The 18,420-nt window shown below is 42.2% G+C and overlaps 2 protein-coding genes across 2 annotated transcripts in view; one reads left to right on the forward strand and one right to left on the reverse strand.

Moving 5' to 3' along the window:
* The window catches only part of LOC126918366 (discoidin domain-containing receptor 2-like), a 159,281-nt gene extending 156,907 nt beyond the window's left edge, over nucleotides 1-2,374 (reverse strand). Inside the window, exon 1 of the mRNA XM_050726212.1 lies at nucleotides 2,111-2,374. The gene's annotated coding sequence lies outside the window, so the exon portion shown is untranslated. The remainder of the gene's footprint in view (nucleotides 1-2,110) is intronic.
* The window catches only part of LOC126918436 (magnesium-dependent phosphatase 1-like), a 210,474-nt gene that overhangs the window by 160,184 nt on the left and 31,870 nt on the right, over nucleotides 1-18,420 (forward strand). The window lies entirely within an intron of this gene.

Below are 18,420 nucleotides of genomic sequence, written 5' to 3' on the forward strand. Positions count from 1 at the left end.
AAAGAAATTACTCTGAAAGAAATAACATTACGTTGCGAAATTGTTTCTTCTATGCACACGTATACGAATAACCGAGGCAAGAATATACGCGCCGGGCGATTTGAAAACGCATCATTCAGCTTGCAATTCACGTTTCCACGACAAAGAGAAGCAATTTTCGCCGGACCGACGGCAATATGGACGTAAATACGCCGATTACGCGCGATTAATTATTTATGCAGTGGTCGCTTTATTATCGGTGCAAAACGCTTGTAACTGGTTGATTGTGCAAAACTGTCGTTCCACGGAACACGCGTGGTATTATCTCAGGAAGATTGCCACGTCCAGTTGATGCGTGTCTAACCTAGTGCAGGAAGAAAGTACACCAAGAGAGGTTCTAAACCAACACGTGAATGGATCGCGATCGTAAGAACCTTCGAAGGAGTCGTTGACATGAAGTAGTTTATAAGTAGAATGACGTGCATGGTATACGCTACTGCATTACGCAAAGAGAATCGCTTATCGCGAGGAAGCAACCAGTGGTGCAGTTTCCACGTGGCCTTATGACAGTTACGTTTCGAAACGATTAATATCAGCTAGCTATATGCGTGAACGGGGACGTCCTCGTTATACCTATAGATGCGAGTTGAGAATAGTGTACGGACGTTACCTTGTCTCTTGGTTGCGACGCGCAGCGAGATAAGTGTACGAAACAGTTGGTAAACGGTGAAAGATAAGAGAAAACGGAGACTCGAACTTTTCTTCGTAATTCTTCTTGTTTAGAATTGTATGCGTAAGCGAGCGGGGAAAGCTAGGAGTTTCTTAAATAAGCGAAACGTGTGTTGGTTTTTTTCTGGTTTGTATGGTTTTCTCCGCGCTTCTGTGTATAGTTAGCGATGTATAGATTTGTTTTTACATCACTTTTCTGGCATTATTTTTACGATATTTTTATTTTTGTATTTTTATCCAAACAGCTACAAAATCAATGATTTGTTTTATGAATGAAAAATGAAATTTGTATCATTTATTTATGGAATATGTTTGAAGAAAGTATTTTTACATCTCCTGCCTTCAGTTTCTGGTTCAAAAAATTTGAATGCTCTACACTTTTTTTATCATCGAATAGAGGAAAAATTATTTCGGGGAAAATACCCCTGAATAGAATAGCAGAGTTGGATTTTCCGTACTAATTGAACCTCCCCTATTTCCTCTATTTAAATAATTACTGTTTCGTCATAATTCTGAATTACTCGAAAATTACCGCATAGAGCTTACGTAATGATTTTTCGTCTCATTATTATAAAACGAATTCGTTGTGTTTAACATACAGAACACGTTTCATTTTTATTAATACGTAATTTAAAAAATGAAATAAAAAAGAATATTCTGCTTTCATATACGTTATTCAGTCTAGGTAATATTTTATGCAACATGCTATTTGCATCGTTGCATTAAAAAGAATTGTTCGATAAGCAGTTATACGAAAAAGATATACTTTTCAAATAATAGCGCCATTTTTGTAACCTATGTGATTGCGAACTGCACTGCTGTCGCCTGAATTATGATTATAAATTTCTCGTTCTTACTGCCTTCTAAATCGTCACATTTTCTTAAAAATTTTACATTTTTAATACGTAATATGCATTCGGACTAGAAAGGTTCGTGCTTTCTTATAAATTCACAGTATAAATATATTTCATATATGAAATACTAATAATTTTGACGATAAAGGATTTACAAAGCACCGAGATGCATAGAACGTATACGATTGTCAAATGGAGTATACAGAGAGTGCACCGTGTATATCTATGCCGAGTATGTCACCGCATACGAATACGTTACACGTCCTAATATACATGAAACGACACACATGTACTCACGCGCGCTATTCAAACGGAAGTTCAACTTTATCGGTCTAAGAATATTGGCAGGAAGGTAAAGGAAACACGTCGCCTCGCGCGCGATCAAGAATTCTAAACCACGCGTCAGAATCGAAGTCTGTCGAACTGTCAGTAACGATTGGAACTATCCTTCCTTTACGGGACGTGTTCCACGCGCACGTTCGAAACAATTTCGAAGAATCGAAAGCGAAGAAAGTGAATGAAAATAGGAAGTAAGAGATAACACTCACGTTTTTTGACAGCAAAAATAGCCGGCGTGCCTTGCGTTTTCGTGTCGCAGGATACGCTGAATCGTTGATTTCCTCTTCCTTTTTCCTTGGTGCACTGTCTGCTTCGTTGCGTCGTAAGGAAATAAAGTATCACGCGCGTAACATGAAACTTCGCGACATGACACCGCACAGAAATCACTAACAGAAAACTGCGAACGATTCACGATCGACGAAATTTCGTCCTTCGTAATGTTAGAGGTTAAGCGTGCGAGTACAGTTTTCGCGCGTTATGACGAACGAACGTGGGTACGGCCAATCGACGAAGGCAATGCGTACCCCTCGCGACCCCGTGACGAACTGAGGATCGCGCTGACGGTACAGCGCCACCGTGACCCGTGGAGACACCGTAAACTAAACTTGCACCCGTATATACCGTCTGCCGTGGGCCCGCACACGCGACTAGTAAATACGAAAGGAGTATCTTCGAAGTTCAGTAAAGTTGTTCGTCTTTCGCATTTTCATTTCACGTGACTCGATTTATCCGATCGTGAAGTGCTAATCGAATTGTTTAACCTTTGTAATAGTGTCGTGATACCTTCCTTCAAACTCTTCGAGATAGGAACTAATCAAACATCAAAGTGTTGACAGGGGTACAGTTTATTTCTGTGAGTACAAACAATATTTATAAAGACATTGCTTTTTCATGCTCAATGATGTTTTCGACGATATTCGAGAATATATAGTGATATATTTGATTATTGTAATTGATGTATATAAGCTACATATGTATAGGTTGTATATATAGTGATTCTTGTAAAGTGACGCCATTAGAGAGATATTGATATGAATATGAAAATTGATCGATATGGTATAGATGGAGAGCGTAGACACCAGATTACAATATTGTGCCAGATCTTTTATACAGTTGCATCGATCTTGATAGGTTAGGACAATAGAAAATTAATTTTTATTTCTTTAAAAGACATGATATGTATTGTATCTGAATTACTGTTCGAACGTGTATATATCATAATTTAAACATAATTAAATAAGTTTGAAGATGTACAGCGTTACGGACATGTTACGAAAATAACAATATACAATATAACCTACGTGCGAGGTGTATATATAAATTAAAAAATTGATGAAAGAAAGGTTTGATTTTACGATACACATAACCTTAAAAAGCAAATAGTTTTTATACGTCATGCGACGTATCTCTGCAAAACAACAATTTTGTACATGTATACTTTTCTCATATATCTTAAAACTTTGTAAATATCCGTATTGGTCGCTTCATGAGGATCACTTTATACATCTATCAGTTTGATCATAATTTCTGCTGCTTTTTGCCATAAAATTCTACAATTCATTGGATTTCAAAATTCGGATGCTGTGTTTGCAACGTCTACACATACATATCGACTATTTTTCTTCTTCCTATTTTTATCTTTTGCAACATCGAGCTGTACTATACAAGTTTACGACTGACCGTAGTTTTTCATCGTGTTTTTTCGGTTCCTCCTTTTTCCCTTGTTGTGTTTTCGTCGTTTCGAATGAATTTGAGTTACCGCATCGCTTCTCTACTACTCCGTTTCCATGACTGTAACTTCGTATATGAGAGACTACGCCGCACGTACGACTTCTTGCACGCGTTTTACGATTCACGGTAGACCCCGAGGTCTGATTCGGTTCGTCTGGCGCGACGAATGTCAAACGTCGACGCGAACATTCAGCGGCTCTGTAGAGGAACGAACGGAGCGTATAAGAGGATTCCTTTCAAAAATGTATCCTTAGGGCAGCTTCTGTAACGGATGTTTTGACATATTAAAAATGAAGAAATATCAGATATGAGTAAAACTCACTTCATATAGGAATTCAGACTAATATACGTACCTATACATTGTCAAGACATCTCTACTTTTAAATTCTCTTCATATCTTTATCCCTTCTTCTAGTTCTTTTGTAGTCGAACACAGGGATATTGATTATACATATTCATATCTCTTGTTTGAACGATGATATTAGTCATAATATATGATGATATAAGTATTGTACGGAAATATTTGGTTTCGATATCGTTTGTATAATCTTGCAATAATTAATTAATAGATTGTGAATGTTTATGCATTTATGAAGAATTTAAAGATACAACAGTATGTAAGTAGAAGTGAAGTATGTACTCGTTATAATATTTATTTATTTGTTCATTGAGTATTTTAAATTTGAACGGAGCTTTATTACTGTTTATACGAATATATTTACATGTGTAAATACATTTTTTCCAACTTCGATAATTACATATAAGTGGAATAATTTTCTTCAATTACATTCAAACAGATATGAATCTAATAAACATTCTTTAATACCAATTTAAAAGCCTTTAAACATTCTGCGTAATAAAATTTTTTTTATGTGATTTATAAAAATTCTTATGATTTAAAAAGAGGTAAAATCGAATTCCGGTATTCAGCTGCGGTGTTCACGCTTCTGATTGAACGTCCGCCTCCGATATGTCGACGAGCGTCGCGGCAATGCGATTGTGAACAATATTGCATGTCCATGAATCAAGCGTACCCATTCGAGATATTGCTCCCTATTGCCTTCTGTATGATAATGCATGCCGATAGTACGAAATCACTTCAGAGAATCAATCAGCAGACGTGTCGTGAGCATCTGAACGGAGTATAAGGCGTACTTGTATAACACAAACAATCTTGCGTGCGACATGTGTACGGTTGGTGTGTAGTGTGTATTCACAATGCCTTGTTGAAACACTTCAGTCGTACGCTGACCTCACTATGTATAAACCTCTAATCCCATTTAACTCGACGAGCTGTCGTTTTTAACAGTTTCTCCAACTCGTTCCCAGAAGCGTTTCCTTATTGTCTCTTTCTCGCTTCAAATCAACAGTCTACATACGGTATATTATATCTCGTAAGTGTCGTAATATTATTGAGCGAAGATAGTAAATTAATAATTCAATTGTTTAGATTTAATACCGTGTTGCGTGTTTTTTATACGACAACTTTATTCGATCGTATGTTCGCATCGTTTAGTAATCTATCAGAGAATAGTCTCACGAGTCTTAGCAGCGTTGCGAATAAGCTGTAACGGATCGACTTTCGTTTTTTGCTGGTGATGCAATCGGAAATGTAGAATAAGATTTCCACGGAGCAATTCCTTCCTGATAAGTGGCTGGAGGGTTCAGCTTATCCAGCTGGTAGAAAAAGAAAAGCCGGAATTGTTTCTACGAACTACGCCGTCATTACACTCCTTCCTTTCTTCCGGGAGCTTAGATTTAGTGGCGCGCAGAAATAAACGCTTTCGGTGTAGCGAACAACAAGAATCATTTTTTACGGCAGTGGCAGACTTATTCGTGCGCAGAAAGGAGCTGGGAGCTTTTATATTTCTGCTCAAATTGTATGCTATTAATTAGAAAGGCGATAACGGTGTATAACCTTGGCAACCTGTGTACAGTGGATTTACTTAACGTTGCGGAGGAAATTATTTCGTAAATTATTAACTCGTTAGCGATAACAATTTGGAGATGAAATTTCGTTGCCGTAATTTGCTACAATCTTTGGTATAAACAAGATTATCCATGTTTTTTCTTCATTTTTTTTTCTTTTGGCAAAATAATTTTTAATAACTCGTATCATGGAACAATATGGAAACGACGTGCATTAAAAGTTTTTATACCAGAGTTACAACTCAGTAGGATTTATACGTATGCATTAACAACAGCGGAAGATACGCATCAAGGTATTATCACTGTGTATAAAAATACCGTTTCCGAGATTTCAGATAATGTATAACATTATTCATAATCTGACAGCAAAAATATTTAGATATTATCAGTTGGCGTTGGAGATGTAATCTGGGAAATGCAGATATTTTGATGTTGCAACGTTAAATTACATTTTCATGAAACAATATTAGCTCCGCTAATATCCAGTTTGAGAAATGAATAAAGACCTTTTTCCTATCATATCATCGACTTCGAAACATGCAAAGAATCTGACGATCCGCAGAGTGTTTTAAATCTTAGCGTAGCTCGCGTTCTCCGTGTATATCGAATCAATTTTTCTTGCCACGATAAATTGGACAATAAAAATTAATCCCTTTGCAGAAATTTGAATTCTCGAAAAACGGAAGTCATTAATCATCAAGGTGCATTGTTCCTTTGCGCCTGGGCAAAACTTATCGCGCTTTAAAATCGTAGAGTTTCAAAGGTGGGCCTGTACGCGTTCGATATTTTGTTATGCCATTAATAACCACTGTCTCGCTTCTCGGTAACAGGCTTTCTCAATTAATCTATGTTACGAGTGTACCGAATGGCGAGGGGAATGTAAAAGCTCGAAAATTAATATTAACGCGTCGGCCAGAGAAAGCAACGTATCTGCAGACTGCAAATCGATATTTTACGTAGTAGATGTCAATGGCTAATGAAAACGTCGAATAATCCGATACCGATGTAGATATCCCACGTACTGCTGCGCTCCCGATATTTTTGTGCCGGATACTTATATTCCATGAGCTGATTCCGCTGACTGTAGACTGTAGTCGTTGGGTCAACGAATTGCCATTGTAACCTTGGACTACGCCAATTCAGCGTAGATCCGATCAAATTTAATCGAACACTTATCGCTACGATTATACATTTTTCTCGCCTTTTCGCTCGGTTTTTCGTGGTTTTCTTTATTTTCATCAAACATACAAGTAACGGTTGAAACATTTCACGTCGAAATGAACTTCAAATAGATAATATTGTTAACCGAGGGAATAGTTTAAAATTTCAAACATTTTCATTATTATTGTGCTCGGCAGTGGCGAAGCGTCCATTAAATGGTAGTTATTTATCGGATTGGATTAATAAAATACGCGCGCATTGAAACGGATTGTCATCCACAGAGAGAGAGAGAGAGAGAGAGAGAGAGAGGGGGGTGAGAGAGGGAAGGAGGAAGTCGAGGAAGGAGAATCAGTTTGTTCGCTACCATTGAACGAGTAGTCATCCAGAATTTAACGATCCCTTAACAACGCGCTCTTTCTCTCAGAATATTTTCATACGGAGTTCGTGCATTAAATCTTCATATATTAATTCTTCGCTTCGATCTTTGCATACAATTATCGAAATGTCATTAGCGTCTAATAGCCATTTTCGATTATTAATTCCGTATGAGAATCCTTTAATAGCAAAATCCATCGAACCATCGGTTCCATCCGAGCTTTGCGATTGAAGCGTCATAAGCGACGTTCTCTTCATGGAGCCAATATTCCAGGTAGGATCGATGTGTGCTCATACTGACGGAGTCGAAAGTAGCATGAATTAATCGTAACCAATCCCGGTCTATTTGCTATGCCACAGAGATTCTACCATCTCTGACGATTATGCGCGAACGCACTATTCCTCCTCTTTAGGTAGCTACTGTTCGAAATTCTGGCCATCGCGTCGGCGAGTGAATATCTGTTTCCAGTTGTCTTTTTCTTTCGGGCGAATCAAGGGCCTAGCTGTTAGCTAGATCTGTCTGATTCCTACCAATTTACAGTGGCCGCTGCGGCATAAGTAATAACGTCGCGATATAAACGCAAAATACCTCGCGGCGGGCGGCTACAGGCAGAGTGAGCCGCGGTGAGGGTTGACCTGGCAGCCGGATCGATCCACTCTACGTAGAACCTAGCCTCCTCTTTCACGTTTGTACCCCTGCGCCGCGCCTGCTTGCGCTGATGCCAGCCACAAGGTATCCGCGTTTTACTTCTCGACATTTCGTCTATCCAGCCGAAATCCTGCGCCAGATATTTAGGCCGAATATTTCCATTACGTCGATCGCGCGTCCCGAAGAGGTAAATATAATATAAAGGGAAAGCCGACCTTCTATATGCTCTAAAGATCGGCACGGATACGAAGAATAGTCGTCGAATTTACATGGCAAAGTTCCTGCGTGAAAAATTTTCAAATCGATTTAGGAAGTTACTGAAGTCGGTAGAGAGTAGAACAAAAGTTTTCTCACTCGAATGAAGTTTCCAAGATTGAAAGGAATCGATGTTATCTGCGCTATCCGGAATTCTAACAAATATCGTATTTTGAAATAAGAATTTGGTCGAGTTTTCTTGCAGAAACTATCGAATGAAATTTATCGTTACTTCTTTTTTTTGGGGGAGAGTCTTCTGTTCGATTAGTATCGACGGATAATTCATTTCTGTTGGCCGATGAACAAGATTGTACATACTGTCAATCCGCAAGGGCTGTTCCAGATATTCTGGCCAAACATTCCAATTAGCTGGACTGGCTGCCACTGAACCGCAGAAAAGGATCGAATTCCTTATGCGGTGGATCCATGGGCTACGAGCCCAGAGAAATCGTGACACGGTAAGTCGAGGGATTCGGAGATACGTCGACGTGTATTATTTAATGAATTCCCCACGGCGAAAGGAACGGGTAAAGAAAAACTGATCGATCCTGTTTGGGACTGTTTCGCGAATCCCGTGTAGAATCAAGCAGAGACGATAATAATAGCAAAAAAGAAAAGTTAAAGAAAGAGAATAAAAAAGGTTAAAGTGCCGATCAAAGAGCCACGGTTATCGGATTAAACTTAAATTAGATTACAGAACGAGGGTAAATCATTTCTACAACAAGTTGAGAAACAAGCGGCCGTAACTAGAATTCATTACGGCCACTTGACAGATATAAACGGTACGATGGAATTGCACGACCCGAAAGAAACGTTCGTCAAGGTATATCGACTCGGGTCATGTAATACGTAGTTGTCGTAATCCAGTGACCGACTTCTGAATACGGGTCCACGACGTTCGCGTTCTGTCCTCTGTATTCCTTCCAATTCGCAAGCTCTAATGAATCACTGGTTCCCTTCAGACTCGTTGATTCCAACGTTAACGAGAGGATATTTAAACGGTAGCTTCAATTATCGCGTCTTCCGTTCACCGGTGTAATCGCGAATCCTTTGATGGCCAGTTTTACTAGGTCGTAGTACAATTTTGGATCCAGCAGATCTTTTGCTTTGCTGCACGTAGGAGAGGAGATTCTCTTAAGTACTGGAACTACTTTAGGATCCAAACTCCTGCTAGCTTCTGAATTGTTTAACGTCTGGAAGCAGAAACCCGACCTACATTCGTGCTTGCATTAAATATAGAGAGCCCTTCCGTCTAAGAGTACTGCACGAGAGAATGTGTCGCATTGTTGTATCAGCGTCGGTTACGTATATAGCCTGTCTATTATTGCTCACTTTACACGGTTATGTGTCTTCATACTGAGATTCAGCTCAACCAGTATCGGCAGGTTATTTCTGAAAGGATGGTTCCGCAGCTGTTTCGACGATGAAGGGGTTTAGATCCGCATTACTACATTAGTACAGTCCACAATTACTGTACCTGGCATGACTATAGCGTCCGCATAATGCATCGGTATATGTACGATCATACCTTGTTACTGGACTACAATCAGCCGAATGTCAATAGTGCGCGACGTTAAGGCTATTCCGTTAATCTTTTATACCCGTTCTTTTCAATCGTGGTTACCGAGGTTGTTGCCGCGGTGACGATAAATTAATAACATTCCAGTGAATTGACCGCAAACCGATGCCATAATCGAGTTCCATCGATGCCCGATTCCAGTCAATTTCGTTACACAGAAACGTAAATAACGCGTGGAACGAAATCACCATCGTGTATTTGCATCGTATTTAAACTGTTAAAGCTTAGCGCTTGGAAAACTGCCAGCGTTTCTCATGTAGAGTAATTTTCTTAACGCCTCGTCCAGCAATTTCCATCAAATTTCAACTCTAGCCGTTGATCTTACTCCGATCACATAATTAAATAACGTAACTGTGCGGCGCGGCCCGATAGTTTTATCAACGGTGATAATTAAAATCCGGTCCTGTATATTAATTACACGGCCTCTTCGCCACTTCTTTCGTGCTCCGACGAACCGAACAGAAAGGAGGGAAAAAAGACGTTTGCAGAAGGGAAACCGAGGCCAAGACAGACAACGGCGAGACGAGATAGACGACGAGGCTTCGTCCGGACTTTACTCGGTAATATTTCGAAGGGTTTTCCCACTGGGATCACGAGTGACGCTCGAGAGAGAGAAAGAGAGAGAGAGAGGGAGAGAGAGTGAGTGAGAGAGAGAGAGAGAGAGAGGCGGCGTAACACAGGCAAGGAACGATCCATCGGTTCACGGGCGTCGAAAAGGGACGTCTCTTGTTTCGCGCTTGGCGCATCCTTAAAGCCTCGTGTATCCTGCTACGGCACGAGCTGGCACCGACTAAGGTGCCACGAAACGACGAGGTGTTCCCCGATGTAGTAAGTGTAGTAGGGTGAGACGTACACAACAAGGGGTCGGAACATTACACCCACCCCTTCCTACCTCCTGTGTGGCGTAAGCGCTGTTTATGGAGACCGCAGGCGGCATCTCCCGTCGAGCTTAGCGTTACTACTGCGCCCAGCCAGCCTCAGTTACGAGCGAAGGGATTTTCTGCCGGATGAGGATACCATCTCCGACAGCCGTGCGGGCTTTCCTGGCACCCCCTTTTGCGTCCGGATCTCGGTTTAATGTATAAAAATAAGCTCGTTCGACGTGCACGCGGTACACGCGACCGTGCGCGTCGCGCAGGGTATAGCTACATCGGGGGTTGCAATGAATTCGAATATCTGCCGCGTCTTTTCCGCGGAAACGCGCCACTGTTTCGCTTTCTTCCGTGCATTCGATGGCGTTACGAATCCCAGTCTGTTACGTTTTCTTTTTTATCTTTGTCGATAAGCTACACCGAACAAAGTACATAAGAGACGAACGCGTATACCTGCGTCTTTGAGAGTTGTTTTAGTAGAAGAACGACTATAAGACACGAAACGGTGAAATTGAGGGGATACCGTGCACGTATCTCGCCCGATACGAGCGGAAAAGAAATGGGGATGAAGTTTAAGATTCGCGGCGTTCTAAAAAAATTATTGAGGTATTCGCGGGCCGGTACGCGTATTGTACTTCCTGACGTTTATATACGAGTATACTCGAATGGAATGGTTGCATTACGCTGAATGCGTGCCCTTTAGGTACTCGACGATTTAATGCAACCATCTCGAAAACCGCGGCTAGGGAAAAACGACGGGACAAGGGATGGAGGTAACGAAGGAATGGGAAGATGGGAAGCGGCGGGAGGTCATCGTGGAGGGGATGACGAGGGAGTAGGACGGGCGATGGATTAAAACATTTTTATTCCTTCTTTGTTTCCATGTTCCTCGTTCAGCCAAGCTATCGCTTAGGAGGCATTGTTTCATGGCCACTCGCACGACTGAACCCAGTAGCTGGAGGCGCTATCACGCGGACTCTCTTCACCTTGCGTTGTTATCCGGCTCCCTGTTCCCTCTCGAGAAATTATTTTTCTCTACAGACAGGTGAGACGCGTACAGTGAGCGAGATTGGACAGACGTCGGTTCTCACGAAATACAAGCTACTTGATAGAAAATAAGGAAACGAAGAAATGGAAAGAGAGAGAGAGAGTGGCAGGGCCGCATACCGAAAATATACAACTATCCGAAGGAAACAAATTTTCCTTTGTACTCGTTCGCCGGTCAAGAGTAGCTATAGACCCGCCGTCTATGAAAAGGATTCGTGAAATATCTCCATCCCCTTTCCATTTCATTTGCCATCGTGAAAACAAGTTCAGCTTTTAAGGCACCGTTTCCAAGGGGAGTAAATATCGTCGCGATATTTGCTTCAATTAGTGACCCTTGTTGGACTTAATACTTTTCGCGCATTCGTAGCGACTGACTCTTCTTAAATCGCCCCGCGACCGAGTTCAAAAGCTCGACCGGAGGTTTTCAAGCTCGGTCACCCACCAAGGTAGATTAAAAGCTGTACGCGAAAGCTTCCTACCATCTCCGACTGGTTTCTCTCTCTCTTTCTTTTTCTTTCTGCAACGTCCCCTTCCAGTACCTTTTTCTTTTTTTTTTTTTTTGTTTCGTCAGCCACGATATCTAACCGTAGGTAAGAGGCTTTCCCCTTTGAAGTCCCTCACTTTTGCAACTTGTAATTCTTTCATTAACGTACTTTGCTCGCCGTATTTTCACGGTTGTGGCAGAGCAAAACCGTAGAAACCATCGCTATCGCTGTTGCCGTCGACGCTGATGCTTCTTGCCGGTCGATCTATCTATCTATATATATATATATATAGATAGGAAATCTTTAAACCATCTTTTCCTTCCATTCCTACGAAATCTGCCTCGTTCGATACTTTCTCTTTATCGTCCGTTTCCCTCTCCGCTTCTTCTAATTGCTGTCTGTTAATCTTCCAGCATTAACTCAGTTCTGAGCGAAATCTTTAGGGTTCTGGGAGCCATTTGGTTCCCGAATGGTATATAAAAAGGAAGAATTAGTATATTTTAGAGGCTATACTGGCGATCAGGTTTGTGTGTATAGGAATTCGTGGTGTCGGTGTAGCCGACTCACGGTAGGGAATGTTGCGAGGGTGAATAGGTGGTGGCTGGTGGGCTCAGGTGTTTCCACCGGCATAGCGGGGCAAAGTGGCGTGGTCGATATGACTGAAACTACCCCCGGTGTCCCCCTTCGATCCCCTCTATCAGACATAGCTTCCTTTTCCACCTATCATACACCATCTCTCTTTTACCGTGCCTGCACTGGCCGTTCTTTCAGTCGTTTTCCTTCATCCACCTTCGTATCGTTACCGCACGATACTACCGGTATTTATGGAATGTTGCTTGATAATATTTAATCACATTGAATATTGACGACGTTCAGGCTGCACGAACGTTTAAGTTACTTACCAGCTTTTCTCGTACATCGAATCTATGGTTAACAGAAAACAATGTGACAAACGATATAGTGGAAGCTTTTTGTTACATCGTTCTGGTACGGTTAACTTATACGAGACGAAGTGGAGGGAAAACCATCGCATTTAAATCCTAGCACCCGGTAATCAATTTTTCTCAAAGTACCTTTTCATCGCGCGGAATTAGCGCAGTCGGCTGGAACTAATTTCATTGGACGAGAATCGGTGTAATTTTCATACGTTCGTGGAAAACGGTACGGCGGTGATGTTTGACGTGCCGTTTGTACAACGGAACTGTACGAACGTACGAACGAAGGGCGGAGAAAGGGCGGGAATTAACTTTACAGTCAGTGCACTTTTGTTCGCCTGGTTGAATGAGGTTTATTGATTGAAGTCGATTGTTGGCTCACGCGAAAACGTTCGAACGTGGCCGCGTTTCCTCTATGAAATTCTATGAATTCCGAAGAAACTGGGAGGAAATTCGTGGTTCCCCTGCCGGCACTCGATTTCGCCTTCTGATATAACACGGTTTCGAATCTCGGCTCATCGAATAGCCTGGTATAACGATAAACTGAAATCGTAACTTTTCTACGGGGAAGGGAGGACCGTATTAATCCAATAATCCCAAATAATTCGATATAATCTGCGGCTGTCTGTCAGTTAACTTTCGAGACGGTGCCGAGTACAAGAGTGCTAATTAGGTAATTCGATTAAAACCAGCGGGAAATTAAGATTCGTCGTAGAAAAGCGGCAATTCAAAATAAGACCGAGCCCTTATCGTTTGAATTTTAATCGCCTCGGAATTGTTTATTCGCGACAACATTTTTTTTTAATCGTGTATTTTATTTCATCGTGTCTCTTGTTTTTTGTTTTATGTTTTTTTATTTTGCCTTCCAATTAAGCGAAGTTACACGAACAAAGAGACGCGCTTGAAATTAATCGAATTCTGTTTTAGCCTGCGTGTGACATTTCAACGCGTGTAATAATATATAATGCTGCGTGTAATTAAATAAAATCCGTTTGCACGCAGTGTACAAACGTAAGCGATCGTGTCAGCGATAAAAAAAAGCTTATTAGCCGCACGTGCACGGCTTCTTTCTGCATGAGTGTCCCCTACCCCTCTAAAGGGGGTAGACATTTACGGCTGATATTGCAGACCGGTATAAATAATGACTTTGCAGTCAATGCGACAAACGGTAATTAGCATTGCGCGCGTGGACGAACACCGAGAGAAGTTTTTGAATTGTTGAAGGAGGGTTGGACAAAAATATATATGTTGCATAATGATTCGGTGGCCTGGCGTACCCTTACTTTTTCATGGGTCCCCTAAAACGTTCTTTTATACCAATTCATAAATTCTCCGGTCTTAATAGAAAATAATCGATGTTCTCGTTTGCACGTAAATAATTCCGATAAATTTAAGGAACTTTAATGGACGAAAATCATGAGCCACGAATACTCGCGTGTGGTTCAGATTCTGCCCGGGTGATAAATGACGGCTGAGAGCTCGTGATAAGGCATCAAATTAAATTAAGGCGTGGATTGAAACCGAGCCAGAAATAATATCGATTGGTCGATGTTCGTGTAACGAAATCGATGGAACGGACAGCATAGATAGAGGTAAACGCCTTATGACTGATGGTCACAGAATGAAAACGCAGAATTCGAATCGGTATCGTAACGAATTGAGAAATTAGACGAGAGGCAGGGTCCCGTCTAATCGGGGATTACGGTCCTTCACCGGATCCCCGAATCGAACTAAACGCTCGCGTTGGGCGTGAAACGTTTCGGTGAGAGATATATTTTATTAAAACCACTTACGCGCTCCTTGGCGTAACTTGGCGAGGATTTCATAAATGAGCCAGCATCGTGATCCGCGTAATGCGCGACTAAAGCGCACAGTGAAAGACGAAAGCCGACCCACTTGTTCCGGTTATCAAAAGATGGAAGGGAGAGATAGAAAGGCCAGGGCAAAAATGAACATATAAAAAGAAAATCCTGGACTCGGTCCATGTCGCGCTTTCCATGGACTTTGGCTCCCGACGTGCCGGACAATTCGAGAGCGACTTTAATATGCACCCCAGAAATTGAATTCTCTCGCCCGTTTCTCCTTGTCGCCTATCATCTCGTCGCCTCCTTCTCTTCCTTGTTCTTCGTCAAAGCGATTTCGGCGCAAGAGCAGAAACGCAGGTGCGGCGAGATCTGTAATATGGGCTTAAGAACACTCGGTGATATTGACGGATATGATCGCTCCGCGAAGGGAAATGCCTGGCTGCTACTACCCTCGACTACCCCGCCGTCACCTTTCAACCACCCCTGGTATCGCCAACGCGTAGCTTCATGCAACTGTGTATATTCGCAACAGTGACTCACGTCGCATGCCGCGCAGTGGGTGTTTTTCTCATTCGGTGCGATCATAAAGTCTTATTCTTGCGGCTTAACGCTTACGCGTGATCGGGGTCGTGTATGCCACAACGAGGGGTGTTTATCCGATGACCGTGTAATCCATTATTGCCTCTGCCACTTTCGATGACGTGTACCGCAGGAATGTCAAATTAATCTTACTCCCGTTCTAATATCGCGCCCGAGCCACTCGTGAAATATACAGGGTGTCAGCGGTCCTATAATCTGTTTCTTCCATACGGCGTTCTGTTTACCATAGAAACCAAAGAATCGTAGAGATCCGTCAGAATAGTAGTAAGAGAGAGAGAGAGAGAGAGTGAGAGAGAGAGGGGGGGGGGGGAGAATCGCGTCGGATAATGACACGGGTATGGCGAACTTTTAACTCAGCTATATTATTTTATCATTTAATTAAACGAGAGCCCCGGGAAAGTGCTTTGAAGGGACGTCCGTTTCTCTAACTTACCGCGAACATTTCTGCGGTTCACAGCGGTAAGTAGAATTTGCTCTCAAATAATTTCCAGACTTTTTGCAAACACTTTATGCGGCCTTCGCTACCCGTTCCCGGATACCGGCGGACTATTCCTCTTCGAGTAGGCGTTGTATTTTTAAATTTAACTTCTGAAAATCGCATCGCTTTATGCCGTCGTCCGCAGTCAGCTACATAACGTAAATATGAAATATTCATCGGGACCCACGGTTGCATACGTAGGCGGCTAGGCGCGCAAGAAACAGGAAAAGTTACGATTGTTTTAGCAGCCGCCAAGGAAAATAGGGTCAAAGTAATGCAAAGGATTAGAATACCTTATAACGGTGAAAGAAGCAAGTTTCCTATTACTTGTCTATGGAATAAGTAATAACGATATCGAGAATATTACGAGTCGCGAACTACGAGTTTCGATAGTACATCCTTTTCTTTCGTTGCAATCCGCAAGAACGGAAACTTTTTCATAACCATCGCGCTAAGTACTTTCCCGTTGTTCCGCCGGTAATGAATAATAAATTATCTTTTCGCCCGTTTCGTAGCACCACGGCTTAGAGTGTGGGGCCGTTCAATTTTCAGTCTAGTCTAGAAGTTGGAGAAGCTTGGATCGTCGTTTGGGAAATGGTTCGCGGGAATTTCGAAGATGACCGATCCATTCGTATCGCGTAACAAATCGAAGATTCATAGCGAAACATTAGGAAACTTGGACGTTGGAATGGATCTTCCTAAACAGAATTGCAGATACTCCAATCAGTCGCGGAATTACGCTTCTCCTTCTGAAATGGCGGGTTCAGAGGGACAAAGTTTCGTCTTCTCATTGCGCTATATACGGACCCTTCTATATCAACACACACAGTGCGTACCTACATATTCCTAGAATGCCCTGATCCGGAAGGGCAAACTTCGTTCCCCATTGCTATATGCCGTATCTAACCTGCGCCCGATGTTCCGCAGACGGTCGTTACTTTCTCGTTTACTACTCTTGATAAAGTAAGTCCGGCGTTTCAGGGTCCGCGTACTTTCCGTGCAGGTTAGCCCGTGTACCTAAAAGCCGAATTCTCGAGGCTTCTTGCTACTTACGAGAGCTAAATCCTCGCGATCCGTTAAGACCGGACGTAGAACGAGCTTGACAGTTTTCGGTAAGAAGCGTCTAAGATGAATTACTTCGTTAGAGACTTCTTCCGAGTCCGTTTCCACGGCCTTTGACGCCGATTCGAGGACTTACGACCTCGTCGGGGATTACCCGAACGTCGATATTTCGGCGAAAAGATGGGGATTTATTATGACATAACATAGATGATGCGACTATAGAAGAGGAGACCGTCGTGTCGCGATATTGTACAGATTTGCTTCGCAATATTTATTCGCGAGCCGCGATAAAACGATCGCATAAAGGACGCTGGACAACAGCCAGTTGCTTGTAACTTGGCGCGTATATATCCGCTGATTCTACACAAAGGTAATTTTTTACCCGTTTCGAGTGCCAGCTTGCGCGAAAGTGATGCACGATTCGAAACGAAGTTCAGGGGTAGGAATGTTGATGATTACGGATGCTGGAACAGACTATACGTTGCCATTCGGCTCATATTATATGGAGTATTGTGGGTGTTCTGAGGAAATCGATCGTCCACGAAGTGGCAATCACACAGAGAGTGAGACTCGATCACGTGATTTCCCGTGGGTGTCGTCAACGACAAATGACCCAGCTGCCGTTCCGTGGATGCTCCTCCAGCTTGGATCACGCTATGCTTACTTCGACGTTTTGGGACCGCGACTCAACTCCCGAGGTACTTTTCCTTCGATCGAAGGTCATTGGTAACGTTCATTTTATCGAAAAAAATGATCGGCAACCGAATGAAGTGGGATTGCACAGGGAATCGGATCGTACCGCGTTCCGTCTGTGCCAAATTCATCTAACAGAAATAATCTTTCTTATATCGTTAATAAATGGTACGCGATATATGTATCTTTACTAGCACCTGCCTTTGATGTGTAAATAATTTTTGTAACTGTAGAATATTTGAGAATTTTATTAACGCTGATAATTTGTAATTGCTAATAGGTAAACTTTGGCTAATAATATCATCTCGAGCGATAACTGTTTCATCTGTCGTTCGAAATTCTTCAGAAGATCGAACACGTTCTCCGATAGTAATTTTTTCCTATTACTTTGCTTCTCCATAAATATTTATAAAACAGTTCGCCGTATTCCTAAACTCAATGACAGCGTTCGATACGATGAAAGTAAATATTGAATATCCGATGCAAAACCGTAGACGGAGACAAAGGATCGTGAAACGGGCTCCGCCAAAGAAACGTAACATACTCCAGCTTCAGTTCGACGGACGTGGATCCATGGCGAATTAAATTCGAAGTATAAAGATAAAGTAGTCGGTTCGTGAGCGGCTTGTATCCACAGAGCTTACCCGTCGGGCTGAATGCACGCGTAATAGACACATACCTCGTGCGCGACGCACACAAGAGGCTTCACGCAGGCTACACACAAACGCGTCGGGTTTACCTAAGCATCCGAAACGTACAGCCCATCTGGGATATTACGCTCATTCCTTTCGATCCCCCACTTCCCACCCTTGCCAGCCCTTCGAGCAGAGGCTCGTCGCGGCGGTAACACAGAAAGATATTGC

The sequence above is a fragment of the Bombus affinis genome, chromosome 1, assembly GCF_024516045.1.
Source record: "Bombus affinis isolate iyBomAffi1 chromosome 1, iyBomAffi1.2, whole genome shotgun sequence".
NCBI classification, from domain to species: Eukaryota; Metazoa; Arthropoda; class Insecta; order Hymenoptera; family Apidae; genus Bombus; species Bombus affinis.